Source organism: Neovison vison, chromosome 13 (assembly GCF_020171115.1).
Source record: "Neovison vison isolate M4711 chromosome 13, ASM_NN_V1, whole genome shotgun sequence".
Lineage (NCBI taxonomy): Eukaryota > Metazoa > Chordata > Mammalia > Carnivora > Mustelidae > Neogale > Neogale vison.
Genome location: NC_058103.1, coordinates 148,665,923 through 148,692,880, shown reverse-complemented (window position 1 = coordinate 148,692,880; position 26,958 = coordinate 148,665,923). Strand labels below are relative to the sequence as shown.

At 56.1% G+C, this 26,958-nt stretch overlaps 1 protein-coding gene across 4 annotated transcripts in view; it reads left to right on the top strand.

The window, feature by feature from the left end:
- Window positions 1-26,958, top strand: part of HOMER2 (homer scaffold protein 2) — a 90,577-nt gene that overhangs the window by 2,839 nt on the left and 60,780 nt on the right. The window lies entirely within an intron of this gene.

The following is a 26,958-nucleotide window of genomic DNA, read 5'->3' as shown; positions in this document are numbered from 1 at the left end:
TGTGCTGACACCGCGGACTCCTTACACCTGCTCACCGAGAGCAGCGGCGAGGTGCGCCCGCCCTGTTCCGGGCGCAGCTGTTCTGCCCATTTTACAGATGAGCAAACTGATGCCTTCAGTGGTTCGGTGACTGTCCCCAGGTTGGACAGCTGGTGAGTGTTTGTAGAAGGACATTTCGTGCATCTGCAGAGGGGAAGCCGCAGCCTGACAGCGGCCACCGCGGTGGTGGGCATGTGGTGAGTTCCTGAATCTCTGTGTCCCCTGCCGCTGTGCTTAGCGCCCTTCAGACGGCCCTTATCACGTTTGCTGGGTGGGTTTAGAGAGCGTGCTTTTCTGTATGGGGTTGGGGAGGAGTGGAAAGGGACGCGACTGTCCTGGTGGCCTGGCTCCCACCAGTCAGTGGCTCTGCGGCACCTCACTCCACGGAAGTTTCTGGAGTCCTCTTACCCAGTGAACCTTATCTGTGGGGTCAGCAGGGTGTCAGAAAGAACCAGAGGCAGGCGGAGAGGAATTTTGATGAAAGGCAGTGTGAGGGCTCCAGACCCCCATGAACAGGACAGTGGGGAGGGAAAGGGACCCAGAGATTTGCTTAAGACATCGGTGCCAGTCCAGGAGAGACTGGCACCGTAGAGAAACTGTAGGTGCGTATACTAGAGGCACACTGGTGGGGAAGCAGGTTTTCTGTAACATTTTCAGTGACCTCTTGGTAGACTATGAAAGAGCTGCTCTTTGTGCAGTGGCGAAACTTTGAGGTTCTCAGATTTCATACTTAAAAAAAATATATGTACGGGGGGAAGAGGGAGTTGGCAAATGTAGGTCTCAAGATGGAAGATAAAAGGGATCTGGTAATTTTAACTCCGTGTCCCTCCCCACAGACAGCCACAGAACCAACTCCGCACACTGGCGTGATCAAAAATATTGAAACTCTGTGGTTGAGATCAAATAGTGCTGTGGAAATGAAAATGTTTACTCACAGAAGCTTGAAGAAAACAGCAGAAGGCAACTTGTTTGTGGAGCATCCGGGAGGGCTGGCTTGGGGATCGAGTTTAAGTGGGAGGTGGCTTTCCTGTACTTTTTTCATCACTCAGTGCGTGTCTGTCCCTCGCTTTGCAGAGGTGAGGGCTGGTTCGTGACTCCTGCCTACTTCTGCCATCTCCATATATCCCTTCTTCTGTAATTTATGTGACGCAAAGCACGGCTGGAAATGGGGTTGGAGCTAAGGCTGGATAAGCAGTTCAGACAGAGGAGGGTGGAGGGAGCCATTTTCACTGGAAATAGAACCAATGTCATGCTTTCTGAGAGTTGAGTGGGACGGGGAAAGAACAAAAGGGCAGCCAGTGGAGAATCTCACTGTGGTCCTCCGGCCCTGTTATGGCTCGACTGTGCAGACGTGGCCAAGAATTAAGGGGAAAAAAAAAAAATTCTGAGTTTACTTTTTCCCCACTTAAGATGCTTTTCCTCTGTCAGGCATTAACTGTTTCCGCTTCTCTTCTGTGAAGTGTTTTGCATTGAGCCTGACTGTGATTTCCCCAGTAAGTTTGTGCTTTTTCTCCCCGAGGCCGCTGTTTCCTACCTTCTCTCCTGAGACCTGTCTCTTCTCCCCTCACACACCTTCACTGACAAAACAAGAGCCACAGACCGAGGAAAGCCTCATGTTCCTGCCCCCTGCAGTCCCACGGGTGGCTGCCCCTGGTGGCTTTCTTGCCCCCTGTCTCAGCAGCTGGCCAGGCCCTCCTGTTGTCCCCCGCCCGGGACCATCCATCCCGTCCCCTCTCTGCCTTGTCAGGCCTCCTCCCTCCCTCCCTCCAGGGTCTGTCTCATCCGTATACACACGGGCTTTGGTTCAGTGCTGTCCAGTAGACCTTTCCACACCGATGGGAATGTGCTCTGTCTGCAGGGCCTGATACAGCTGCCATCGGCCACATGGGACTGTTGGGCACTCAAAATGTGTCTGGTGTGACCGAGGACCTGAATTCTTAATTGAAGTTGAAATAGCCCCATGCGGGTAGTGGCCGCCATCTTGGAGAGCCTAGCTGTAGCTTCTGTCTTCTCTCTCTTGCTTCTTTGTTCTCCTTCACCTGAAAACCGCTCAGAAGATATGTCCCTCCATCGGCTTTCTTCTACTGTGCGTTACCCTTCACACTCTGCAGTCGCACCCGGCGGCGGGATCCCTGGGGACCTGCCAGATCTCCGTCCTTGTGTTGGCCCCTTGGCCCTGTTCCTCACCAGTGGCCACTCCCTCCTTCCTGGAAGAGCTCCCCCACCCCACCCTCCCACCACCCTCCAGCTTCTGGCCTCCCTACTCCCCTGGTTTTCTGCTCACCTTTCTGATGGTTCCTCTTCAGTCTCCCTACTGTGGCTTCTCTGACCTCTGAATGATGGGGCTGCTTAGGGACTGGACTCTTTGTGCCCTTGACTCTCTCTTCTGAAAGTGTTATCCACCGCACCCCTGCTGGTGACTCCCATGTTTTTATTTCCAGCACAGCCCTTCTGGGCACTTCCAACTCTTGTCCATGAGTGGAGCTCTTGATACCCCGTCCAGCTCTCTCGTTCCCTTCATCTTCTCCGTCTCAGGCAAGGGCCCCACCATGCACCCACTTGCTAAGAGTAGTCCTTGCTTCTCCTCTCCCTCACCCACCACATCTTCACTATCTGTGAGTCCCATGGTTCAACCACCAGGATGTTATCTGGTGTCCCCCTGTCCTCATGATCATAGCTCCCACTCTGGTCCTGGCCACTGTTGCCTTCTTCCTGGACCAACATCCTAACAGGTCCCCCAGCTTCCACCCTGGGTATCTCCAGTCCATTCTCCACACGGGACCCCGAGCGGACTGGCTTTTAAAACTGCCGATCAGATCCCATCACCCTCCTCCTCGAACACCCTTCAGCCACAAGGGGCGGGCCTGTGCCTCATCCCCAGCTTCCTGGTCCCTCTGGCCGTCCCTCACTGCCTTCTGCTAAACTCCTTTCTGTCCTTGCTCTGCCTGGGGATCTTTGAACTTGCTCTCCGCTCTGCAGATACCCTCCTCCTTCTCACGCTTCCAATTCCAACATCAGGGTCACCTGCAGAGACTCTCCTGAGCACGGCCGTTGCTTGCTAACGTGGCCACACCTTTTTGTCTGCACGAGCTCACCATGGCACACCTGCGATCACTTGGGCTTTGTTTACGTGTTTATAACCTGTCTTCCCCAATAGTATCCCACAAGGATCGAGTCTTCACTTTTTCCCCAGTGTCTTTCAAAACCTAGCGCGGTGACCGGCACCTAGGAGGCCCCCAGGATTTCTTGACTGAGTTAATGCTTGACTGTGGCAGGTGGCCTTGCTTGGATGCTGGCCTGGAAGGTGTGATAATTTCTGGATTACCTTTTATATAGCTTGCTTAATTGAGGGTTGCAAGGGCCAAGAGAGAAAGAAATCACATTTGGGTGCAATTTTCTTTTAATGCTAAAGCAAGCCATTTAGCTTTTATTATGACTTGGGTTAATTCTCGGGCTGTCAGCTGTCACCCGAGTACTGGGGCTGTAGATTATCTTTTTACCCGCCTGCAAAGGTAACGGAGAAGCCGGCTTGCCTGCTGTTGTGACTTTTAGCTGATTCTGCTGGTGTTTACAAGCAGGATCTACTGTAGTTCTGTTTGGCTTCAGTTTACACACTCATTTATTTTGTCCAGCCAAGGTTACGTTGCGATGTGCGGCGGGCGCGGCCGTGGTCATCGGACACCTCGGGCCTCCTTTCGGTAATCTATCCTGGTTAGCCTCCTGTTGCTGTTCCTTCCTTCCCCTCTGACTTTCCATTCCTTCTGCAAAGTACAGGCCTTGCTCTGGGGTTCGTGTTGACTAGAACAGATATCGTCTCTCCGATGCACTGAGGACCTTGTCTTTCTTGGCCCTGCCTTGGGCTTCCAAAACTGCTCCCTAAGGCTCATTCAGTCTGTCCATGTGGAAGGCATTTGGAGGGTGCAGGACGAGCAGGCCTGCTAGGTCATCCCTGTCCTTATGGAGTTTGTATTTTAGCCTCGAGATAAGCCACAGAGAGAAGTAGCAGCTTTATGTGTGAGTTGAAACAAAATGTCCTGCAAAGGGTGTTGGAGGCAATGCCAGCCTATCTGGGAATTTAGGACAGATGCGCCGGCTTGCTGGAGGGGGTGCCGGGGGGCTGTTAGCGCCTAGGACCACCCTCATGATGTCGGCGGCCCTTAGTGCCCCCTTCTGTGCCGGAGCTGGGAAAAAACCGCAGTGTTTGGAATGGGATAGACGCCAAATGGATATGTATGGCATGAAGGAAGGAAGGAATGGGAATGAGTGACTCCTCACTGGGTTGACATTTGCTCTGGGGAGATGCCATCATTCCTGCTGAAAACAGCCCCCAAACCCCTTACCCTTGAGAGCTGGACGATGGAGTCAAGGGCTCATTGGCTGCTCCCACACCGTCCCTCGAAGGCGGATTCATAGCCCACCGGGGGTTTGTTTCTGTCAAGTGCACGTTGTGATTTCTGTAAATCGTTGGTTTTCTCTTCTGTAGTGGCTCTTGGGGAACTCGGAGTTAAATGCGCGGTCACTCACAGCACGTTTACCAGACCTCGTCCTTTACCTTTATTCCTTGCCCCATCGTACGGCTCTACCCTTGTTTGCCTTCCTGCCGGCTCATCTACGACTTCTTTTTCCTCTTCTTCTTCTTTTTTTTTTTTTTTAACAAAATGAAAATAGCTTTGCTTTTTTCTAATTATAAAAAAGCTACATGCTCATACTAAAACAAAACAGCGTAAAGAAGGACGTGAGAATTACCCGTCATCCCACGTCTCAGGCTTGACCCCCGCCAGCAGTGAGACGTCTGCCTCTGCAGACGTGTTCCTGTGCGTCTGCGTCTCTGTGTCTAGATGTAGGCCTACCTGGAACAGATGTATTTTTAGCAAAATGGAATCATATCCTACATCTGTTTTGTAACATAAGTTTTGCAACTTAAAATACCTTGAGTGGACATCTTTTCATGCCAGGAACTATAAATAATACAGCAGCCTTTAAATCCACACCTACTTCTAAGTTGTCATTTTGCTAAATTTTATGCATCTTTGTAAATTTGTTTGAATGCCCTCTAAAGCAGGCAGGGGTTTTTTTTTGGGGGGGGGAGACATTTTGACAATTCCTTAAAGCAATCGGTTGCTCTAAATGAATTACCAAGGGAAAGAAATGGTAGAGAAACCAGCATCACAATTAAGATTGGGTAATTTGCGGCGACTGTGTAATTTTGGGTGAGTCACTGCTCCTTAGTGAATCTTGGTAAGAACATCAAGGATTCATCGTTGTTGCTAAGGGTGGTTGGTGGACTAGGACCCAGCTGCTCAAATTCTTTCTGCTTGTTTGGAAATATCAGGGCAGAGTGATTCTCCTTTCAGACCTGGACTAGAAGGTTCTCTGTGAGCCGAAAGCACCCGTACTCACCCCTGAGGGCCTCTTTGGCTTCAAAGCCCTTTGCCTGGGGGGCACCACCACCCCTCCTTCGGAGAATTCCCTTGGCAAGAGGGTTGACAGGGACATACATAGGGAAAGGACATTATAGTCCCTGCTTTCGTTGTAAGGCAATTAAAACACACTCAAAACCTGGATAAATCCTGTAACCTGTCACCTCAGCCAGCACAGGCATTTAAGACCTTTGGAAAAAGACTTCCCTTCGGTCAAAGGAACGGGGATGGGAAGCACTTGAAAAGAAAATCTTTACTCCACCTTTCTTAAAAAAACAGTGAGCAGGAGACCCCTATGATACTGTATGTCAATTAGGCTTTGATAATCTAACAGTGTAAAAAAAAAAAAAAGAAAAAAGGTAAACAGCAGTCCTGAAACAGATTTACAATAGAGAAAAAGCATTTTTCAGAAGATTAGAACTCTCAGGTGCCAAGTCCTGACCTTCTAGATCTTGAGTGAGACTCCCCTCCCCCCGGCCCCTACTGCGCGTCTGCATTTCTTGATGGGGTGCAGTGTTTCTGGGTTCGGAGGTGAGCCCCGGCATCGGGGGGCCGGTTTCCGAGTGGGGTGCGCCGGCGTGGGATGTGGCAGGTTGGGAGCTCTCACTAAACCACCCGAAGTTTCCAGCAGTTCTGCCGCCGGGCGCCGTTCGTCATATGGTATCGTTCGGGGAGAATTTATTTAAATTATATTTCAAATTAGCTTGTTAGAATAAAAATATGCTTGTGGGGAACACATTTAGACATTTGTCAACGACTAGAGAGATTAAAGGGGGGAGAAAAGCATTTTTATTCACAAGCCCAGCTGATAGTCCCGTGGTTATTGCTCTGGGGGCCGGGGACGGTGGCGTCGCCCCCAGCCCGGGCGGTCAGCCCGAGAGGTGTGCAGGCCGAGCCGCGGGGCGCGGGTGTCTCCCGCCCACTCGGAGCCCCGGGTCCCCACTGAGGGAGGGGCTCTGGCAGGCCTCGTCCTGGGGAGGTCCCAAGTCAGGGCAGCTGAGGCTCTTTGTCCCCTGGCCCCCGGGGTACTCCCGTCTGTGGGTTATTGGGTCGGGGGTATCCACGGGGACCCAATTAGAGGGGAAGAGCGCAGACGCTGCTGTCTGGCCAGTGGATTCCTTCTGGGACCTTTAATTGGGATTCATGGAGGGAGGGAGGAGACCTGCTTCGCCTCCTGTTGCCCTGGGGGAGGAGGGCCCGGGAGGTCCTCATGGGGAGGAGGAATGGAGCCTGTTCTGGAAGGCTCCAGAGAGCTGGAGGAGGAGCTCCCCAAGAGCTGGCTTCGAGGGACAGCTCCCTGCCGCCTCCGGGTGACCAAGGACAGAACTCTCACCCAGTGGCTCCCCTCGGGTCACACAGGGCCACCTGTCAGGGGGACCAGGAGGACGGTGAAGTAAAGGGCAAACCCAGCGCCCGAGGCTGTGTGCTTGAACGGGTCACTTTCTCTCAGAGGTCGCTGTCCTCTGTACCTGCACAGCGAGGTGACTGAGCGGGGGTGGGGGGGAGGGTGTGAGGTGTTGAGCACGGTGCCTGACCCCTAAGTCCCCAACGCCTGGTGGCCAGCTTTGTCAGCCTGGCCGTCGTTCCTGCGCTGGGTGGGGTTCGGCCGGTGAGCCCTGAGGAACCTTCTGGAATATGTGGTCAGGGATGCACCATCCCTCATCTTGGATCCTCTCGTGCACTCCCCCACCCCCACAACCGTGGCTGCTCCCAGCCCCAAGCAGTGCCAGAGGCGGCTCCCTGTCACCGGGCCGGACAGCATGAAGTCTGCGCTCGGACGCCTTGCGCACCGCACGAGAGCGCTCGGGGGCGCGGGCACGGGACGGTCACTGGCCGGGGGACGGGGGAGCTCAGGAGAGCCCACCCACGTACGCCGGCCAGAAAGCCAGTCGGCTGGCCAGTTGCTTTCGTGGGGAGGAGAAAATGAGGGGTTTCTCCCCGTTCTGGGCCTCAGACTAAGGATTTGCGCTGCTGGTTGGAGAACCCTTGACTTGCTTCGTCCCACGTTCCCTCCTTCAGCCAGGAGACCATCCGTGTGTGGCTCCCTGGGGCTTCTAGTCCGGGGGGATGGTGGTCACCGGACGGACTTTACCCATGGATCAGCCCCGGGGAATATGGGGCCAGGGGCCGTGTAGACTATGAACCAGTGTTGTTCAGGGCCCTGCATTGCCTGGCCCTCACCTGCTCCCAGGAGTCCTAACTCCTTTCTCATCACCCCTCATCTCTTCGTCAGCTCCTGTACCTTTCTGGAGCCTCTGTCCAGCGACCACCGCCCGGCTGTTGAGCGCCACCTCCGGGCCAGGCAGCAGGAGACAGAGGTTGTGGAACCGGCTCCCCGCCCTCCTGCGGGAGAACGGTGGTGAGCAGGTCAGGAGGGGCCTGGCCCCGTTGTTGTAATAGGAACAAGACTGAAGTGCTTTCTTCCAGAAAAGGTGTGAGAAGGCTTCTTGAAGGAGGTGACCTTCAAACTGGGTCTTGAAGGATGCATAGGAGTTTCCCAGGCAGATGAGGAGGAGCTTGGGCAGGGTGGGTGCGAGATATTGAGACACAGAGCTCTGCCGGGGCCCACGGGAAGTGGTGGAGCACGGAGCTTGAGCACGAGGTCCTGGACTCCGTCCTGGCTTCCCATTCACCTGCTGCGTGACTGGGAGGGAGACGCTGACCTCCTTTGAACCTCCTTGTCTTCATCTGTGAACTGGGAGCAGTTACAGTACTGACGTCACAGGGTCATCGTGAGGAGCCGAGGAAAGGGGCACATTTTGATGTGCCTTAGCTGGGAGCAGTGGAGGCCAGGGGGAGCGAGGGGTGCACAGTCAGATAGGGAGTGCAGAAGGTCGGGAAGGTATAGGCCTCTGTGCCACGGTGCTGGGACTTAGTCCTGGGAGTGCTGGGACTTAGTCCCGGGAGTGGCAGGGAGCCCGCCAGAGGTGAGGCGGGACAGAGGGGAGCAGGCAGTCCTGGGAGGAGGCAGTGGCAGGCAGTGAGCTCAGGGAGCGGGAGAGGATCGGGTGGGAGGCGGAGGCGTGCTGTCCCCCGGGGGTTTGGACTTCAGTCTGCAGGCCAGGAGGGAACATCTTGAGCTTGAAGATGAGAATAATACTGGGAGCAAGGACGTTGTTCCGTGGACCATGCCGGGAGCAGAGGGGGGAGAGGGGAGAGAAGACACAGCGCGGGTGTACGTGGTGTGAACCTCGCCCGGTTCCGTGAGGGATCCGAGGAAGCCTCTGGGAATACTGGAAATACCAGGAACTGGACCGTATATGTCCGGCATCTTGCTGGGGCCTCCCACCTGCTGGGAGGGCTGGAGAGTCTTTCCTAAAACATCCCTAATTTGGGACACAACCGGAGCCACCACCTCAGGAGACGTTAGCGGGTGTTACTGCGTCTGTATCTCCCTTCATCCCGCAGCGTCTGCTCTCATGGCTGGGGAAGCTGGCCCTGGGGAGACTCCGTGATCTGCACGGATCCCCACAGGGAGGGACAGAGCTGGGGACTCCAGCTTAAGTCTGTTTGGGAGCAAAGCCCATGTTCTTCAGATCTGCTTCCTGGGGCCACATGCCCTGTGTCAGTCACAAGGCCAGGGGACCCACAGCTCTTGCTTGCTGCGATGAGGGAATGGGAAGAAGCCGGGGGCCAGCTGTTGAGATGTTTCTTGACTGTGCGGCTGGTGCCATTGGCTGAGGTCAGGATCATAAGGGGAGGTGCAGTTTTTTGGGGGGGCAGATGGGAGACCTTAGTTTTGGGTGGATGTGGTGAATTTCTGTCTGGGGTGGATCTTGCATGGGGTGGCTTCTGTAGGTGGAAATTCGGCTCTGGCGCTCAGCAGTCAGGAGAGAGCTAGAGGAACGGACTTGGGAGCCGCCTCCTCTGGAGTCCGTCTCCCGAGGAGAGGACAGGTCCAGAAGATGACAGTATAGTTCTGCATGACAGTTGAAGGGATTGAGAAGAAGCCAGTGGAAGAGACAGAGGCCAGAGGAGGGGAGGCAGAGAGCATGGCTGCTCCTAGAGCCAACGCCTCAGAAAGCTTGCAGAAACGTAGGGATCCAAGGTACACCCCAAATACCGCGGTGGGGGGGGGTTGGGGCACGGGTGGATTCTAAGGGAGCTCCAGTCCAGGGTAAAGCTCCAGCCCGTTTAAGGCCTGTCAGGGAGCGGATACGTGGTGAGGAGGAGACAGTCTGGCTGAAGAGGAAGGCGAGCCGGGGGAAGGAGGGTTGACTTCACCTCATAAACTGAGCACGTCGGGAGCTGAGGGCAAAGGAAAGGAGGAGACCGAAGATACTAGAGAGAGGGAGAGGCCAGAGCCTCCGGAGGGGCTGGAGGGCAGTCCTCGGAGATGTTCACCTGGTGGGGTGGCGTAGGGACGGAGGCCTTCTGAGGCTGTGGCGGGAAGGGGCACAAGGAGCTCGGGGGCTGGGCTTTTCCTTCTCAGCGTGAGCTAAAGAACTGATTGGAGGACCGGGGTAGGTCAGGAAGAAATAAAAGGTGCATCTGCTTGTGGAGGTTGGGGCAGGGAGTTAGCCGGGGGCAGGTACACCCTGTGAGTAACCTCGAGGGCCCAGCTGGAGCCCCAAGAGCAGGAGTCTGTGAGGGGCCAGTCGCCTCAGCTCAGAGGTCGCCAGCATGCCCAGCGGCCTGGGGCGGGAGCAGGCAGGCGGTTCCAGACCCTGACGGTGGGCGTGCAGAGATGGAGTAGGCTGGACCCCGAGGGCTGTGCCCTCTGCAGCTGGGGGCCACTGTGCGGGAGGAGAGTGAGCCTGCTTCGTCCCCATCGGTCCCCTTTCTGCCCTCGCTCCTCCGAGAGGCCAGTCATCATTCTGTTGTAATAATCCTTCCAGACCCTCTCTCAAAAATGCATTAGCATTCTTGCCAGCATGCCCTCTTCGAGTAATGAGATCTCTAAGTTTATTCATCTCTGTGAGAAGTGGATCTCCTTGCTCCACGGGAGCAGATCATCTCTTGGGGGGGGGGATGAACATTGCTGTGCTGACCTGCAGAGTGAGCTGGATGCCGGAGGGCAGGGGTGGGGCGGGGCGGTGGCGGCTCACTGGGGCCCCCGCCCCTGTCGGGCTGAGCAGGTGTCTCGTGGAAGGTGGGCTGGTTGCTGCTGTACTTCGCCCCCCAACTCAGCCCCACTCAGGGAGTCTCACGACGGCCCAAAGTCGAGCTGGCCAGAGAGACCGAGTCACAGCAAAGCCTTGTCTCTCTACAGGAGCCTAGTTCTTTAAGAAGGGGGAGGAGGAGAGGGGAGTGTTGAGCATCACGCACACAAGAATATCCAGACTGCGTGTTCGTTCGTTCACAATGGCCTGGGAAGCCACTAGAGTTCGCCTGGGCTTTAGAACACTTGCTGTCCGACCATGTTGGAACACGTCCTGTCTTCCCAGCATTGGTCTTCGCATGTGCACACGTGTCGCCCAGCCGATGGAAGCTACGGGTGAGGCGGCCAGCTCATGGCAACCATCTGTGGCTTCAGCCTCATGCGTGGCATTTCAAGCCTGCCGTTGCCTAGCCTGACCCGCCTGTCCTCGGGCGGACCCTGAGGACTTGGCCCGTGCCCCTGTGTATTGCTTATCACCTAAAGCATTTCGTTCTAACACAGTGTTCTGTCAACCTGTCATCAACTGCCTCTCCCCCATCCTTGACAACCGGACCCGCCAGCCCTATGGAAAAATCAGTGCCGCATATGGAATTTTTCATGCTCTAACGTCCACATTCAAAAAGCAAAAAGCAACAGGTGAAATAAGTTTTAATGTATCTGAAGCTGGCATATCCCAGATTTCATGGTTTTCGATAGTAATCCCTAGCGAGTAAATCAGACATGGTCCCTCTTACCAAGGAATTTACGTTTTAGTGAAGGAGACAGATTCCACGTGTCTCCAGCCTACACCCGATCGTGAATGGATTCATAAACAAAACGACCTGCAAGTCGTGCTCCGTGCTGTGAGGGAACGAGGCAGAGCTCGAGACGGACTTGAGCATGCGAAGCTCGGAGATGCCTCTCAGAAGGTGGGACCTGTAAGCCGCTACCTCATGTGAAGAACAAACAGAACATTCCAGGGAGAGGGAGGAGCAGACGCACAGACAGAGTGGGAAGGAGCCGTCTAGAATGTTGGAGAAATTGAAATCAGGAAAATTGAAGGTTTCACCAGAGACGTGACGCACTCCTTAAGTTTTTAGGAAGATTATTCCTGTGCTCTGTGGCGCCTGGGGAGGAAGGGGACAAGAACTGGGGCAGGGGCAAGGTCCCTGGGCTCCGGGTGACGGAGGATTCTGTCTGAGGCTAAGAAGGTCTCAGAGGAGACGAAGGCGAATGGGTGGATTCCACAGAGCTTGGAGATGGGTTCGCCAGGACTTTCCGAGGGACTAGATGTGGGGTAAGGGATGAGGGAGAGGGAGGAAAGAGGAGGACTCCTTTGGTTTCTGGCGTAAGCGCCTAGTAGATGTGGGGAAGCTGCAGGTCAGGAGCAGGGCTGGGGAGTCAAGGTCAAGGATCTGCATGTCAAGTTTGAGGCCGTGAGTGGAGTGACAGTTAACTATGCGCATGTGGGACTCAGCAGAAGTCAGACTGGACATAGGGCAGGTTGGCGATGGAGAGAGGGTGGGCAGAGGAGGAGAGGGCTGGGGGTCGAGCCCAGAGCACCTGTCTCCACAGTGGTACAGGACAAGGAGCCAGCCCAGAAGCGAGGGTGGGGGGTGGGGGAGGAGTGGCAGGGAGGGCGGAGGAACCTGGCTGATGGCATCAGGGTGACCGATAGAGAAATGTCTCAGGGGAGGGCTTGGGTATCTGTGTTGCACTTTTGGGAGGTGGCCTCCGACCGGCGGGGGCGGCAGTGGCACCTGCTGGCGGCCCCCACCTGAGCAGGATCAGTGGCGCGGTGGAACCATGGGCCATGCGGTTGACAATGCAGAGAGGCTGGGCAGCAGAGCGGGAGCAGAGAATAGGACAGAAATGGGAGAAGCCGCTGGTGAAGGGGAGACGTATCCAAGATGGGAAGACCCCAGTGCCCGTGGACGCGGATGCCGCCTAAGAGGAGGTGGATGGCGGAGGGGCGGAGGCCCACAGGGGATGCCAGAGCTGGGGTTCAGTCCCAGAGGAAGGGCCGTCCCTTGGAGCGGGGAGGGAGGCACCTGTCGTGGGAGGAGGCCCCAGCAGGGGCAGAATCAGGCAGGTTTGGGTGTGGTGGAAGGTACGTGAGCTCTGGACGTGGCTCCTGTTTTCTCCAAGAAGTAGGGGGCAGGGTCACGAGAGAGCCAGGGTGGAGGGCAGGGGCGGGTGGTTGGAGCAGAAGGAGGCATGAATTGTCTGGGAGTAGGTGGCCAGCCTGGTAGGCAACCCCAAGCTTGTGGGCCACTGCGCAATGACAGATTGAGGTCAGAAAACATGCATTTAGAGCGAAACTTGTCCACCCAGTTTTGCGGTGTCGCCCAGTGGCTTGGGTGTGGGCCTGAAGGCAGGCGGATGGCAGGGTGCACCGGGCGGGTGTTTCCCCAGGCCGGAGAGGTAGGATATTCACACGGCCCCGGCAGCAGTGATGGTCCCATGGGCTGGGTAGGGGCCGTGGAGGAGGAGAGGGAAGCCAGGAGGTGGCTGGCGGAGAGCACGTAGGTTAGTGGAGGCAGGGAGGCTGAGCCGTGTGGGCAGGAAGCCAGGGGCCCGAAGGTCACATTCCGGGGGCTGCTTTCTGGAGACAAGGGGTCCCGCGCATGGCTGTGGGAGAATGCCCCTGAGGGGTACAGGGAAGAAGGCATTGCAGCGGAGGACTAGAACTGAGTTCAGGGCGTTGGGGGTATCCAGGTGGATGGTGACCGTGACAGGAGGTAGGTGGGGAGTGAAGCCGGGCCCGGAGCTGACGCCCTGATCGGTGGCAGGAAATGACTTAGCGGGAGCACGGGCAGAAGGCAGGGGGCCTGGATGGCAAGAGTCACCTGCCAGGGCCACAAAGACACCATCCTCTGTCTCCGCTGGGGCCCTGCCTACAGGCAGCGGGAGAGGAGCAGAGCTGTGCGTGGTCCTCATGGACCGACCGGGTTTCAGGGAAGGTGTGACCCCCGCTGGGGCTGCTGGTGTCTGCGGCTCTCCGACGGGTGTCCGCGAGTCCCTGGAGGGCTGGACGGTGTAGGGAGGAGCCTGGAGCCCGAGAGAGGCCCGGGACCGGGAAGGGTGGGAAGGGTTCACGTCTCGCGGTGTGCGGACGGGCAGATCTTTCCGAGCGTGTGAGAGACTCGGGGCCTTCTAGTTGAAGGTGAGCTCCGTGTGAGTCAGCCCTGGTGGTGTGTCCGTCCCAAGCGCCCACAGAGACGTTGATGACCTTAGTGGAAGCCTGTAGTAGCTATGATAAAGGAGGCGCTGCGTGGGAGGGGGGGCAGCAGAGCGGGAGGGGTCTGGACACGTTCTGTGAGGGTGGCGTGGTTTTTTCTATGTTTAGTCTTGTCTTTGTTTTTTCAATACTGAATTAATCTCTACCTCCAACAAGCGGCTCGAACTCAGGACCCTGCGATCAAGAGTCGCAGGCTCCCCTGACTGGGCCAGCCGAGCCCCCCCCCCCAACTCTGGGAGGGTCTCAAAGAGTGGTTTCTCCGCCGTTCAGGGGTCTGTGAACGTCCCGCCCCCAAACTGCATGGGGCACCCTATGCAGGTGCTTTTCTGGGGAGACACCCATCGTTTTTATCAGATTTTCAAAGGGGTCTATGAACCCAGATGGGATTAGCACCACTGCTGGAAAAACTTGGGGGTGCATTTAGCTGGGGAGGGGAACTGGGGTCCGGAGGAGCAGGTGGGGGAGGGGATTCCACGCAGGCCACCAGCTGTCACTTGGTGTGAGGGGGCTCATGGTGTGTGGACTCGACTGGGCCAGCCTGAGTCAGGGAGAGGGAGGCACAGTGAGCCCGGGTTTGGCTTTGTGGGCGTCTGAGGGATGCTGCAAGCACCTGTCGCAGGTGGGGACCTGTCGCAGGTGGGGTACGCGCAGGGCCGCTGACAGAACCAGGGGGGCCTGCGACGCCGGCAGGAACTCTGTCCAGGTGCTCTTGTTCTGAGGTGTAGACCACTCGGGGTGTCGCTGGGTTTTCTCTGTCCTCAGGGAGAGTGGCTCCGAGATGAAGCCCTGACAGGCGCTCAGGCGCACAGCTCTGGGCTCCAGGCATCCTGGGAAACCTGCCTGCCCTTCTGGAGAATTAAATACCGTCTTGGGGAGCGGGTCCTCCACCTGTCTGGAGGCCTCAGCTGACTCCTCCGGGGATGGGGGAAGTAGGTTCCTTCGCTCCTCCCCACAACTCATTCGGGGCCCGTGAGCCCCGTCATGGGCCCCCTTTCGCCCACCTCCATGGTGTGTGGCAGTGGGCTCCCTTCTACCCCGTGGAGCTGGGGGCGCTCATGGGCTGGGGTCCAGCACAGCTTTCTCTCCTGGGGGGGCTCCTGTAGGCCCCGCACCCAGTGTGCTTGAGGGATGGTTGGGTTCCTACCTTACCTTGGCACCAACAGAGTCAGAGCTGCTAAATTTAAAAGTGACTCCCGTGAGACAAAAGTGATGATTAATCAAGTTTGGCTCTGTCAGAACTTCCTCTTTTTTTTTTTTTTTTGTATTTAATGTTTTGTTTTCTCTCAGTCTTTTTTTCTAAAAGTAGGCATGCCTCACCAAGGTTGGAATATTCTGGAAGACTAGAATTGGAATCCCACAGTCTGATTGAAAGCCATATCACTTGCTTTAAGGGAGGGAGCTAAAAAAAGCCACTCCTTGGCTTCTCCCATGAATTTTAAATGTTCTGAAAATGTTGCCCACAAAGGAAACAATGTCTCATTCCTTAAATAATTAAGTAGAGTATACCAAGAGTGGGGCATCACCCCGGTCCGGGTCACACCGAAGCCTCTGGGAGCCTCTTCTGCAAGGGGAGAGCTTGGGTGGGTGAAGGAGGTTCTCCTCAGGAAAATCGATGCGGCCTCAGCTGCCTTTTAAGCACTTGGTGAAATTGGCGCAACCCCGGAAATGTCACGAAAGAGGAGAAAGGTGGAATGTGCTAGAATGCAAGCTTTCCTCTGGGAGGCTGCCTCCATCCGTGTTTGCATTTAGCCCTGCAAACTCACAGTTGGCCTTGTTTGTCCCCTTGTGGCCACGTGATTGCCCACGCCTGATGACAGTGGCCTGAGGCCAAGTCCGTATCCTCGCAACCACTATAGTATTGGCACTGATTTCTGTATGTACTTGGTAGAAATTTCTGGAGAATGTGTATAGGGAAGAGAAGGCTACTTTATCCTCTGGCAAGAAACCCGCCCGCCCGGAGCCCTGGTGGTCTCTCCAACCAGACCCATCATTTCCCGGCCCCCTGGCCAGCTGCGCATTCTGCGATGACCCGGGATCCTTATCCCTGAGGCCCCAGCCCTGCAGGTGCCGGACAGACAGAGGGTCATGCCAGATGGTCATTACGCGGTCTTGCTCTGTTTCTGCAGAAGAGTGAGTTGAGCCGGGGGAAGGGAACTACCGTGTATCGATTATGCATATGTACCCTTTCCTTTAACCGTTTGGATTTACCGAGGAGGAACGGGCGGGGTTCCGAGAGGGTGAGTTCCTCGGTTAGGGTAACGTGTCCAGGACACAGACGGGCTGGCGGCCGTTACGGATGTTGTTCCGCCCTGGGGTGCACACTCTGCAAGACTTCTACAATTCCCTGAGAAAAACGACCTCTGTTTCAAGAGTCCACCTTGCGGTTTAAGCTGTCATTGAGAAAGACGTACCTCCGGGGAGTTCTGCCAGCCCCCCTTTAAAAGAGAGGGGTTCGAAGCAGGGATTTGCTCTGATGTGTGCACAGCTGTTCGCACATCTGTCTGAGCCGTCCACAGATGCCTTCTGCCCAGAACCTCCTGCTGTCTTTCTTTCCTCATCCTTGTCTCCACGTTCTCCCAGGGTCCTTTCTGTCACATCTCGGTGGAGGGTCTCAGAGTGACGCCGTTCTTCAGTCTTGAGCTGTACATTGTGATCACGACTACAAGGACGTTACTCAGATCACGCAGCGGGGATCTAAATCTCCGATATGTAGGCCCGTTGGTCTGGGTCTGCATCTGATCAGTGACAGCGATATTAGTCTTGACAGGAGCAGGGCTGTGAGCTCTCCAAAGCCCCGGCTCCCTCCCTCTTCTCGGCAACGACTCAGAACCCAGAACCCATCATACTTGTCAGTGTTTCACACTTGAGGGGTTGCCTGCATTGTTTGCCTCAAAGACGCATGAGAGCTTTTTTTCCCTTCCCTTCCCTTCCTCTTTTTCTTTTCTTTCCTTTCCTTCCCTTTCCTTTCCATTCCTTCCCCATCCTATCCCGTCCCATCCCGTCCCGTTGTGTGTTCTGACTACATCATTGTAGCTGGGGATCTCCTGGCCGCAATAGAAGGACTTGTCCGTTAGGAACCTGAGTGGAAACGTGGGAAGGCGCCTTTGTGATGTGGTTTTCAGGAACGCTTTACCAATCAAGCCACACTTTATCTCTGTAGAAGGTGAGGTTTCAAGCCCCATCATCCTAGGTAAGAGGTCAGACTGAAACTGAAGCAATGAAATTTGGCGCTCTCCAGGACTCTTATAAAAATTGTTTGGTTTAGGGGCACCTGGATGGCTCAGTGGGTTAAACCTCTGCCTTCGGCTCAGGTCATGATCCCAGGGTCCTGGGATCGAGCCCCACATCGGGCTTTCTGCTCAGCGGGGAGCCTGCTTTCCCCCTCTCTCTGCCTGCCTCTCTGCCTACTTGTGATCTCTGTCTGTCAAATAAATAAATAAAATCTTTAAAAAATAAAAAAAAATTGTTTGGCTTATTTATATGTCCCTTTCCCTGGAGCACGTCTCTTACCCACCAACAGCTAAACTAACCTGGTGAATGATGGGTGCGGCTAGAAGAGGAAGTCACAGGCTGGAATGATCAGAAACCTGGATGGGACCTTGTTGCATGTTTTTGGCTGGCAGAAGTTCACAGTTGAGGGTTTTCTAGGTCATCTGTTTTGGAAAGAAAATTTGCAAGTGGTTGGTAACAGGTAACATCAGTCCCCCCTTGTCCGTAGGATCATATGTTTGCATGGCAGAGGCAGAAACCCATGGATGTGCTCCTGTCCCTGTGCCCAAGGGCTTCTGGTGTTGTGTGCTTGGGCTTATCAGAGTCAACACCTGTGTCAAGGTGGCAGCCAGTGGGGTGGGGTGGGGGGAAGAGCTGAAGTCCAAGGGGGTCACCTTGCCTGAAGTGGGGTGAGCCCAGCCGGGCGCATCTTATGTCCTGCCTCTGCTCCTCCATGCCCTCTGTTACGCCTTATTTACTGAGTACCTCCAGGGATGACTAAGACAGATCTGGCCCTGTCCTTGTGGATCTTATGGGAAATTGGATGTTGATTATAATTCACTCATTCGTTCAACAAGTATTTGTTTAGCGTCTGTATTTGCACTGGGAGCTGTTCCTGTATTGGGGATATCAGCATCGCTGCCTTCATGAAGCTTACATGCAAATGACACCCAACAAATGAAAATGTAACAAGTAAGTAACTTTCAGAATGTAGGGGAGGAAAACATTCTCTCTCCTCCTTTTTCGGTTCTTTGGCCAGTCTAATAATTAAATGTACACAGAACAGATAAATGAGAGAAAAATTTAATTGCTAGGGGAGCCCCCAAGATAGGAGGCTCAAGGAAGTGACCAAAGCCGGCAGCTTTTTCACCTTTTAGACAAAGAAACTATAAACTTGCAAAGAATTGGAGAGACAGGTTTGGGCTTGGCAGGCTCAATTAGTGAGGGGTAACAGGGGTTGGTTAAACAACCTTCTCAGCCTTGGATTCCCTGTCTCTGGTGATAAGCATGCCCTCTGCCCTCCTGGTCCAGGAAAGATTCCTTCTCATGGAATGATTTACCTCCTGCTTTCAGGGGGACAGAGGGGAGTCAGAGTCTCATTCTTGCACCTGCTGTTTCTAAACTAGCTTTAATGCAAAATGATCAGTGTGCCACAGTGGTGTATTTTGGGGGGCATATTGCACTCCCCCTCTGTGGCATGCTGGAAGGGGGTAAGTGCTGTGGAAAACAGGCAGGTAAAGGTGATTGGAAGCATGGGGGGGTCAGTTGCAGAGGGGGACGCATGACATGAAAATTATGGCTAGGTTGGAGTTAAAAATCAATGACAGGTTATGACAGAGGGGTGGAGGGCTGTAGGGAGAGAGAAAAGTCTGAGCACCTGGGGGCGGAGGGAGGATCATCCGTGTTGTGTATTGAAATGACTGAGAATCAAGACGGGAGTCGTGTGGGAGGGAGGGACTGTGGCCCGGGAGCTAAAATCATCGAGAAATAAGGGGGCGTGATATGGGGGTTGCTGGTTGATGGCAGCAGTGAGGGGTAGTGGGTGAGGGTCTGATGACAAGTGATTGAAAGCTAGGGAGTTTGGAGGGGGGAGGGAAGAGAGTTGTCTGGCGGGGCGGGGAGGAACTTGTGGTCCAGCCATGGGAAGGGCTCGGAAGGGGAGTTACAGGGCGAGTGGTGGGTATCAGTCTGGGGTGGATGGGCGGGCGATGGCTGCTGGGTGCCGGATTTTAAAATCAATACATATTTGGTCCTCGTGCCATTCCTGGCACAGCGCTCCCAAAACCTCTGGAATGAGAGCCAGAAAGGTGTTTTTTGTTATGTTAGTGGGGTGGCTTTTGGAAGGCACCTGAGGAAGGGCCCTGGTTGTCTGGGACCCCAGCCCTGTGATTAGAGGATGGAACATTCCGCCTCAGCCTCCTCTGTGGAGGGGAGAGGGGCTGGAGTTTGAATCAGTTGCCAGTAGCCAGTGTTTTAATCAATTATGCCTACATAACGAAGTGTCCATACGACTCCAAAAGGACAGGCCGTAGAGCTTCTGGGCCGGTGAACACGTGGAGGTTTGGGGAGGACAGTGTGAGGGCGCGGAAGCCCCACGCCCCGACCCCATACCCCGCCCGGCTGTTCCCGAGTTCCGTCCTTTCATAATAAACCGGGAGCTCATACATACAGCGTTTCTCTGAGCTCTGGTAGATGAATCGAGCCCAAGGAGGGAACCTCGGGTGTCCAGCTGGGAACAACCCGACTGGCAGCAGATGTCAGAAGCAGGAGCGAGGGGGCGGTCTTGGGGGACGGGGCCCTGAACCGGCGGAACGGGGTACCGGACGCTGGCTCCAGGCCGACGGTGTGAGGACCGAGTGGACTTCTAGGACACCCCGCTGTTGTCTTAGAGAATCGCTCAGTGGCGTGAGGGGGGAGCCACACATTAGAATTGGGTGCAGAATCTTAGCTTCCCCAAGCGGCTGCCATTTGAGAGGGTGACAGGTAGGAGGGGCGTGTGTTCCAGAGGCCGTCCGGAGGGAACAGGAAGTTTCTAGGGCTGCACTCAGGAAGAGGCCTGCTTCACGTGTGTGTGGGGACCAGTGGGGGCATGGAGCAGGGAGAAGAGGGGGTTCCCAGGGTATTTGTTTAGTGTGCAGGAGGAGGAGAACTGTTTTGGTAGTTGGAGGCTGCAGAGAGATCCTGGGGGCCAGAGGGAGGTTTTCTGTGGCCACCCAGGAGGTGGGCTGTTGAGACACCAGCAGAGCCCCATCTTACTGACCTAGTGGTTGGTCTATCCACATGGTCCAAACAGGGCTGAGAGGTACCATTCAGAGCCATGAGTCCTTGGACAGGAGCTTGAAGGTTTGGGGAACTCAGTTAGAATTTTCCAGACTCTCCGCTGACTGTTGGGACTTTGGGAAGAGCTGTGGGGATGCTACAGAAGACAGCCTGTGTGAGACATGGGTAAGGGGGAGCTGGTTTACTCTGAGACCCACAAACCACTCAGGAGAGCCTTGGCCTGCCCTTGGTGATGGGAGAGGGGAGAGCCCTGCCGCGGCGGGCTGGTGAGGGGGCAGTAGAGCGCAGGCGTGGGACATCTCTGGGGGTTTCTGGAATGGACCTGTGTGAAGGGCACCCGAAGCAGTGTGTGCTGGGCTCAGGCGGCTTCCGTGACTGTCACTTAACGGCCATGACCTTGGGCTTTATCTTTTTTCTCCTCTTGGTTTTCCTCCGTGAAATGGAGACTTGGATGCTGATCTCTCAAGGTTGGTGGGAAAATCAGGTGAGAGACGGATGTCCGGGCCCAGCAGGATGGCAGCGCACAGCTGCGGACCCACGTGTGCTAAAGCCTCCAGGAAGGACCTTTTCGGAGGGACTGCTGGGACGGGTAGGGGGGTTGGCATGGAAAGACCACGGAAAGGCATCTCCTGTCGAGAAAACAGATACAGAAGGGAGCGTGAATGTCACCCGTGATGGAAATGTGTGCAGAAACCTGCAAATCTTGGAGAAGATAAAAATGGAGTGGGGAGAAATCTACACACGGCCATCTGGCCCTTCGGAGGAGGGGGCGATGTGTCCTTGGTGCAGGGGAGCAGGCTAGGGCTGTTCCGGGGCCAGACTCTGGGCCACACACACAGGCCCCAGCTGTCTGGCACCTGCCGGCTGCGTCGCTCTGCAGAAAGCCCAGCGTCAGACCTTTTCCGAAAGAGGGAGGAAATGGTAGAAGACCCAGTACTGTAGTCCCATGTTTGATGCGTCAGACCCTGCAGCCCACACAGCCTCCAGAGCCTTCCATGGAGGGATGGGAACACGTGTCACTCTTCCAGAAGGCTTTTCTCTCCATTGCAGACCCGCCGGTACTCTGTCCCTTGTCCTCCCAAACCTGAGGACAGTGTTGGCGCCCATGCCCTGCTGTTCCATCTCTGTGCACCCTACCCTCCCTGCGCTTTGTCGAGGCATGTTTGCCTTGGCTGTGGCACGGCCCAGAAGAGGCCGTGCATGGCCTTCGAGCTCCCCTTGAGCTCCCCGTGGCACAGTTGTGCTTTCAGGCCAGGCCGGGCTCGTGGGGAAAGTTCACTCGTGCAGCCCAGCGGGGTAGAGGGAGGAGGAGGCTGGTGTGGAAGCCAGAAGCCGAGCCTTCCCCTGTCCCCGTGCCACCTGGTGCTGGGAAGGTCAGGACGTCGGGGCGGCCCATGTATATGTGCACACTCTGGGAGAGAGCATCACTGGGCAGCTCGGCAGTAGAGAGAGTCTCCCCCACGCTCCCACACGGGTCTGCTTGCTCGCTCGCCCGGCGGAACTGCACGGAGCCCACCGGTGGGCCCCTTGTCCCCCTGGGCTCTCTGCTACTCTAGTCAAAGCTGCTGGCGTCCGCTTGGAGCATGTCTTCCATCAAGGCCCCATGGGAGCTCTGGAGATGAAGACTAACTAACCCCTGCCTCCAGGGGTCTTACACCCCAGTCGGGGGCCACAGCACTCACGGGCACGCAAGGACAAGGCAGAGGAGGAGGGCCACCGAGGCGGTACGGACAGCCGGGCTCCGGGGAGAGAACGCCGACTGGTGCTGGAACGTGGTGCCTGGGACAGAAGAGCAGCTTTGGCTACCCTTCACCTTGCACGTGCAGGACTCTGAGTGGTGGAGGGTGGGCTTGAGCGAGAGGCCCTCCAGGAGGAGAGCACAGCTTTCCTGAAAGCAGCGCTGTGGTACAGGGGATCAGCCCAGAAAAGGCTCCCTTCAACTCCTGTCACCCGTTTGAGGTCCACAAGGGCTAACTTTCCGTGGACCGCGGCCTCTCGCTCCTTCTGAGCCCGCGTGTGCCCCAGGTTGTAAGGCTCCGGGGCGCTGTGGGCACAAGACTATTTTTGTGGTCCTTCAAACGCTTGTGTTTATTTTTAAACCAGCGCCTCTGTACAGCCAGGAGGTATCACACAGGCTTTGCTTTTGAGTAAAAAGGTTCTCTCGGACTGATGGAACCGGCAAAAGATGTTCTCAATGTAAAGTTGTCCGTGCTTTTCATTTACCGCCTCAGCACATGTGATCGGCGTTTTGGGGAAGGCCACAGAAGTCCTTTGCTCTTTAAACAAAATCCTGGAAAGAGGAAACCCACATTTAGTTTGCCATTTTCCGAGCAGGCGCATGCGCCGGGCGGGGCCCTGAGCTGCGGTGCTCGGACAAGGGGGGTCCTCGGGCGTCGGGGATAGGACTGGGTGGGCTGTAAGTCTGGGCCCTGCCAACCTGCCTGTCCCGCTCTGTCCAAGAGGAGCCCCAGGATAGAGCGTCTGCTGCCTCAGCATAGGCACGTTGTCACTGAAAAGTGAATGAGAGCAACCGAGTCGGAGGCAGGGGACTCAGAGCAGGTGCATTCTTGTGCCTGCCCAGAACCATCAACCTGCTGGTAACGCCATCACTGACCCTAGGACAGCAAAGTGAACTGTGATCCCAGGGGAGTAGCGGCAGCGGGGACATTGCTGCAAATCCCCGGATGCAGGAAAGCAGGCAGGGAAATGGTGAGGCCAACAGTGTGTCCGAGGAGCCCGGCGTTCGGCAGAGGGGCTGCAGGCGGGGGAGGGGGGTGCCGGGGGTGGGGGAGCCGTCTGCCCTGCGGCCCTCCGGTGAGCCTCCCGACCCAGCCCACAGGTCCAGCCCCAGGCAGGCCTGAGATGTGGGGCCAGAAGTTGGAACCTCGATGGAAGCTCCCAGGGGCGCTGTGTGTATTAGGAGAAACTGAGGGCACGTGAACATACTGGCAGAGGTGAGGCAGCGTGGAGGGAGGGGTCGGCATTGTAGAATAAAGTCGCGCTGGTCTGGGAGGGACCCGGCTGGACGGGAGGCATTGGAAGCCGTGGAACGAGCGTGATCAGCGAGGACAGGCAGTGCTTGGAGCACCGAGGAGTCTGGAAGGGGAGGAACCAGCAAATGAGCTTCTCATCTGATACAGGGGATCAGGACGGTGGTAAAGCAAGGCTCAGAGGGAAAACCATTTGTCAGCCATTGAAATAAAGAGTTCCTGTCCAGCGTGGGCAACTGAAGCGCGCCCCCTTAGCTGTTCGGCTCCAGACCTCTGCAGCCAGCAAACGCGACCGCGTGTGGTAAGAGGTCTTTGCCGACGCGATTAAAGCAAGGGCCTTGAGATGGGGAGCTTCTCCTGAACGATGCCCGCGGACCCTACATGCAATTAGGGGTGTCCTGATGGGACCGAGGCCGAAGACAGAGGGGACGTGTGGCCCTCAGCAGGAAGACTGACCTGAAGATGCCAGGCTGCTGGCTTTGCAGTCAGGACGCCAGACCCGACTCTCCCCCAGAGCCTCCGGAGGGAGTGCAGCGCTCCTGGCTCCGTGGTTTCACCCCAGGGGCAAGGACGTTGTGCTTCTGGCCTCCGCTCTGTGAGGGTCCGGACCTCTTGTTTCAAGCCCGCAAGTCAGCGCGGACTCAGTGCCGCAGCCCTAGGAAACGCGCGCCTGCCAAAGCAATCAGGCGAAAAGGCGGTTACACATATTGGGGTCCTTAACGGCTTCCTCCCACTCGCTTCGGGGGTCCACAGCAGTAAGACAGGGGTGGGGAACTGAAGAAGACAGGTGGGGGCACGCGGAGGAGCCGTGTCTTCTAGGAGAGTCCGAAGGAAAGCGGTCCCGGACAGATGGCCGTGAGCGGGCCCCCCAGCGCCGATTAGAACCGAGAGTCCCCGGTTCCAAGAATAATGTGTTCAGGACAGAAACTGGAATGGATTCCAGACGATGGACAGAACAAACAAAAAGCTGGGAGACACTAGCGTGGTGGAGGGATGGGCTGCGTTTCTTTTTCTCAGTCGGAGAAAGAAGGCAAAGGAAAAACACAAAAAATAAGAACATTCCCAGGCACGTCCTATTCCAAATATGAGAGGCACTAGGATCCCACCTGCTTTTGTTTTTTATTTTTATTTTTATTTTTTAAAGTAAACTCTGTGTCCAACATGAGGCTTGAACTCACGGCTCCAAGATCAAGCACCACCTGCCATACTGTTGAGCTAGCCGGTGCCCCCTGTCTTTCCTGTTTTTTGAACAGTTGGGAGAGTGCTAAAGAGAAGCTTCTCTCTGACCTCAGTGCCGGGAGCTTTTGTCTTTGAGGAGCACTTGGCTCTGGGCATCGGAAAGGTCCAGAAAGAAATAGGATCCTGGCCCATTTCTTGGCTCTGCAGGGAACAATATTTGTCTAGTTCTAATAACGTTCTCTTTCTTGGGTGGTTACATTGTACTCTTGTGTTAACGTAGTGATCTAACTCTTCCTGGTATTGGGCATTCCGTGTAATTTCTGGTGGACCTTTCTGTAAATCATGCCGGAATCTGATGTCCGTCTGATCCGTGAAGCCTCCTTGTGGGAAGGGCTGCAGAAATGAATTGTCACCCCGGTCATGTGTATTTATGTGTGGAGGGGCAGGGGGCCTTACTGCAGGAGTGATGACCCAGTTCCGAAGGGAGGTGGCTGGTCTAGACCGACCCCGTTACGGGCTGACCGGCTGGTGGGCTTCCCTGCTCCTGTACGCCCGAGCAGCATGGTGGTGCTTCCCTGAGCAGGTGCTGGCAGCCAGGAGGGTGTGTTGGGTGGGGCGGGCAGGCCGACTCACAGGTCGGGTCGAAATGGGAGAAACCCGAGCTTGTGTATGTCCTGACAGAAAGGATCCAGACACAGAAAGAGACTGTTAGAATCACAGTTGGCATTGCCCAGTTTTTTTTAACGTCCTGGACACAGAGCGCATTTTTTTTTTTTAAAGACTTTATTTATTTGTCAGAGAGAGAGGGAGAACGAGCGAGCATAGGCAGACAGAATGGCTGGCAGAGGCAGAGGGAGAAGCAGGCTCCCTGCCAAGCAAGGAGCCCGATGTGGGACTCGATCCCAGGACGCTGGGATCATGACCTGAGCCGAAGGCAGCTGCTTAACCAACTGAGCCACCCAGGCGTCCCCACAGAGCGCATTTTTGTTCAGCGCACGGGTAAATGGACGAGCCCACTCGTGGTCGGATGTGACACTCCAGTTGTGCCCCAGGCTGAGCTCTGCACCCAGAAGCTCAAGGAGAGCCTTCTGCTCCCAGCCCAAAGACATCTGTGCTGTTGAGAAAAAGGCAGTCCTTCCTCGAGGTGCCTGCCGGATCTCTGCCACGTGCTCGATACCGAGCAGCAGAGTACAGACCTCTGGGAGCACGGAGACGGCCGTCCGCAGACTGTGTGCCGAGCCGCCGGTCGCAGGCTGGCTCGGTCGCCAGTGGCCCCCTCGAGGACGCTGCCTGCAAGGAGGCCGAGGGCCCCGGTGGCGAGAGGCATGAGCTCCTGGGCTCCTGGCTGGCGGCTGGAGCTGACGCGGGACTCGCCGAGCTGGGGCCGCGGGGAGAGCCGGCAGGGAGGGGAGCTGCAGCCGCTGAGCTCAGCGCAGACATCTGGGCCGCAGGTACACACCGGGGCTCCCCAGGGAGAGATGGTTCTCAACACTGTGGAACTGAGGTGTAGAAAGGGTTCCTGGAGGAGAACCTCGAACAAGCCCTTGCCAAGGGGGGGCCTGGTACTCCATTGGAGGGGATGCTGCACACGGTGGGGTCCTGTCCCAGCAGGATCACGTTGCCCTGGGGCATCCCTGGCAGAGACCTCTGACCGCCTTCCCGGAGCCCCCCCCCCCCCCGGACCTGTACCCTCAGGCACCGCCGGCTCTTCCTCTTGGCGAGTGCAGTGGGTCAGGGGATGGGTACCGCATCCATCTCTCTGTCCCTGGGGCCTGGTGTCTAACTTTGGAAAGGCGCCGATGACCGCAGATGGAAGGCCAGAGTTGGACTCCGGGCCACACGGGGCACCAGCGCCCTGCCAGCTCCCGGCCCCGGGTTTCCTGCAGGGGCTCCCCGGATCCCTGCTCTGAGCTGCCCCACAGAGCGTGTGACCCACCCGGGACCAGGCTGGCTCTCCTGCAGGGCTCAGGTGTCGGCAGCTGTCCCATGGGGGTCCCCCAGGGACTGCAGGAGTCCTGTCGGGGGACCTGTGTGTTTGCAGCAGACAAGCCGGTCTACGCTTCTGCCCCTTGACAGTGGTGGGAGACAACGGTTGTTTTGCCTTGCTGGGCCCAAGTGATGGGGTTTCCACGTTACATCAAAACCAGATAATTCAGTTTAGCAAATATTTTGGACCTAATGTGTGCACAGAGCTTGGGAGGTGCCCCATTTCCACGTGTCCCGAGTGAACTCAGGCGGCTCTAGCATGGTGGGCTTATTTTTACTTACTAGGACTCCTTCCTCGAAGCACCCACTGCCTCAGCCTCGTAACGTGAAATCCTGAACATGTCACTTTTCCCTTCTGTGCGTGCTGGACCTTGTTGCCTCCCGCGCAGGTAGACCCCCTGGAGCTTGCACTTCCCACAAAGGTCGTTGATGTCACATGCACTGTCCTTGGACGCAAAGGGAAATGGCTCTCCAGCTATCCCCACCCAGGGGCCTGGGAGAGCAGGGACAGGTGTCCACGCTGTTCCGCTCTCGCCCCGAGACAAAGGGCAAGTTGTTGGGTGCCCAGACAGCTGAGGCTGGCACCGAGCGTTCCTGCATCTTTGGCTGGAATCCTATCCGTTCTTGGGGCCACCTCGGTGCAGTCCTGCCGGGTAGAAAGCTGTTTGGCAGTTCGCTGTGACTTTGATCGATAAAGAAAAGAGAAAACAAATTATTCTTTCATAAATACCACCCAGAAGGCCAAACTCTCTC